Here is a 3,191-nt window from a genome sequence, read left to right as displayed (position 1 = left end):
TGCAAAAATAGAAGTAACTGAAAAAATATCAAAAGATCCTGAAAATTTCTGGAAACATACATTACTAAAAGTTGTACTGGTATCAAAATTTCGTGAAGGAATGGCTTCCAGCGTATTCTGTCTGAACTAAAACAAAATCAAAACTATATCCAAGTCACTTTTCCTGAAGTTTGTGGTAGGAAATTTGTTTTTTTGCCAGAAGTCGACAGGAGTTTATCCTGTGCTAAACTTTTTATACGGGTAGAAATGTAGGTCAAATTTGTTTCCAAAAAAATTTCAGGATTTTTTTAACCTTTTCATGTATATATTTTCATTTCAGGTGCACCAGTATCAGAGTGTACCATGGTGTTCGTTGCAGCCAAAACGTTTCAGTTCCCATCAGGTTCCAGACCCACTTCTGGCTGAGCTGTATGCTGCTAGAATGGCAGTAGAGATGCGATGCCCCAAATTATGGGGCTGCCTGTTCTTCAGATAGAACTTGACCGTGTATATGCATTGCTAAAATAGAAGTCCTGGAAATTGATATGGAAATAATTAGCACATCATCTGGAAACAGATAACACTCCAACAACAGCTCCGCCGGTGACGACTTCAGCTGAAACTCATGTGAGTGAGGATAAAGAGGCAAGCACTCCTACTGGAAAAGAACATGGGGAGAATAAGCAGGGGCCGCCTGAGGTTCAACCGACCAAGACTTACGGCACTGGATTTGGAGCAGATATAAGGGAACAAACTACTACTGGAGAACCTGCAACTGAGAAACATAACACACCAACAATGGCTCCACTGGGCAAGAGACACTGCCGGTGCCAAGACTTATCTGAATGATGTGAGTGAGAATATAGAAGCAGAAAGGAGCCAGTCATCGACAAGCTGGAGGTGCTGGACAGATCGCTGTATGCCCATCGAGCCATGTAACCAAGGGTATGTGTCAGCACTTCTACGTCAAGGGCAATGACAAAGGGGCCCGGGAGTCAAGCGGGTCCACCAACAGGGGCGACGACCCAATCAGCACGGCGCGAGCGGCACCAATACTTAAGGTGTGTGTGTGTGTGTGTGTGAGTAGGCAGGCTGGATTACTGTAAACATAACTGGAGCTGCTCTCCACGGCATCCTCTTCTTTCCCCTTTACCCACCTACTCTCCTGCCTTCGTCTCCAAGCTCTTCCCCGATCCGATCTGGTTGTAAGCTACTCCGCCGAGATCCGTTACAATCTGGTATCAGAGGTCCAGTACTCCATCGATCTGGAGACCGCCTACCCCAAGCCCCGTTACCAGACGAAACAAGCCCAACAGGCGGCGGCGATGGAGGAGCAGCTCGCGGCCCTCGCCAAGGCCGTCACGGATGGGTGCATCGCCACCGAGGCGAGGATGGATGCGATCTAGACCTCCTTGGAGTTGTGGCGCCCCGCCGTCTCCCATATCCAGAAGCAGGTGGATGATCTACGCGGACAGGTTGGGCGCATCGCGCTCCACCCTGCGCTAGTGGCGCATCCGGATCCGATCCCAGAGAGCGACACGATGGTGCGGCCAGCGTCGTCTACAAGCCACGACGACCCTGAACACCACGAGTCGAGAGGCCACGACGAGATCGACGACACTGGGGGTCGGGCATATGGCATGGTCACCACCCATATACCGCCTCCGGTCAAGGGTACGCCCCTGACCACCAGCCCATCTTCTGATCTGTATCTAGTTCCGCATCGGGGTGAATTAGATCCACGCACAGCACCCAATTCGCATCTTAGTTGGTCACTGCCCAAGTTGGATTTCCCCACTTTTGACGGCGATAATCCCCAGTTTTGGAAACTGGATGTGAGAAATACTTCAGTGTGTATGGTATAGCATCAGAGTTGTGGGTGCATGTAGCTACTCTCCATTTCACGGGGAACGCAACGCGATGGCTGCAGCTACATGAGGCACAGAGTGAGTCGATGTCATGGGAAGGGTTGTGTGCAGCTCTGTGCGGCAAATTTGGCCGTGAGCAGTATCAAGCACACTTGCGTCAGTTCAGAACTCTTCGTCAGACAGGCACTGTACAAGCGTACATGTCTCAGTTTGAGGAAATCATGCACCACCTCTTAGCCCATAATCCAGCTTTTGATCCAGTTTTCTTTACCACTCAGTTTCTAGAGGGATTAAAACATGAAGTCCGAGTGGGTGTAATGTTACATCAACCCAAGGACCTGGACTCTGCGTTTTCTTTGGCTTCGGAGCTGATGGACACCCTGCCGCGGCGAGAGTACAAACGACAAGATGTGCCACAACCGCGGGCAGCACCAAGACCACTGCTGGCAATGGGAGCACCAGCGCCCTGGAACCCACTACCGGGTGCACCAGTCGCAACTGACGACAGGCGCGACATCGACGCCGCGAACGTGCCTGAGCGCGGGTGAGCGGGCGAGGATTGCATTGCAGCACTGCGCAACTACAGGCGCGCACGCGGTCTCTGCTTCAAGTGCGGAGAACAATGGGGCCAAGGGAACCAATGCGCCGCTACTGTGCAACTTCACATTGTGGAAGAGTTGCTCGAATTACTGCAAGCAGATGATCTGAACCAACAAGTAGAAGAACAAGAAGGGGAGGTGCTGATGTCGATTTCCAAGGTTGCAACCATTGGGCAGACGACACCGCATACCGTGCGCCTGGTTGGGACAGTGGCATGCAAAGAGATGTTGATACTGGTGGATTCGGGGAGCTCACACAGTTTCATCAGCGAAGGCATAGCAGTGATTCTGCAGGAGAAAGTTCAGCCAATTGCCGCCACATCAGTGAAGATAGCTGACGGTGGAACACTCCAATGCAAAGGGATGATACCAAACTGTTCATGGTCGACACAAGGGCATACATTCCAGACAGACCTGAGAGTTCTATCTCTGGGATGCTACGATATGGTCGCCGGCATGGACTGGTTGTAGCAATGTGGACCCATGTGGGTTGACTGGGAGCACAAAGCACTGCAGTTCCAGCACGCAGGTGAATGGATTCTGCTGACAGGAGTTCAACCCAAGGTGACAGCCGTGCCACAAGTTTCTACACAACAACTGATGGAGTGGGAGGACCAAAATGCTATAGCCCACGTGGTAGTGTTGTGCAGCGTCTCCTCAGCAACACAAGACACGCAAGAGCTTCCAGAAATTGCGGCATTGCTAGAGGAATTTCAAGTAGTATTTGCAGAACCCAAGACGCTGC

General features: G+C 51.1%; 1 pseudogene; it reads left to right on the top strand.

The window, feature by feature from the left end:
• The first annotated feature begins 1,520 nt into the window (after positions 1-1,520).
• On the top strand, positions 1,521-2,917 carry LOC147972759 (uncharacterized; annotated as a pseudogene).
• The last annotated feature ends 274 nt before the right edge of the window (positions 2,918-3,191 follow it).

Source organism: Triticum urartu, chromosome 5A, assembly GCF_056163025.1.
Source record: "Triticum urartu cultivar PI428250 chromosome 5A, HENAU_Tu73, whole genome shotgun sequence".
Taxonomy (NCBI): Eukaryota; Viridiplantae; Streptophyta; class Magnoliopsida; order Poales; family Poaceae; genus Triticum; species Triticum urartu.
Note: the sequence above shows the minus strand (reverse complement) of the source record. Positions and strands in the feature narration are given on the sequence as shown.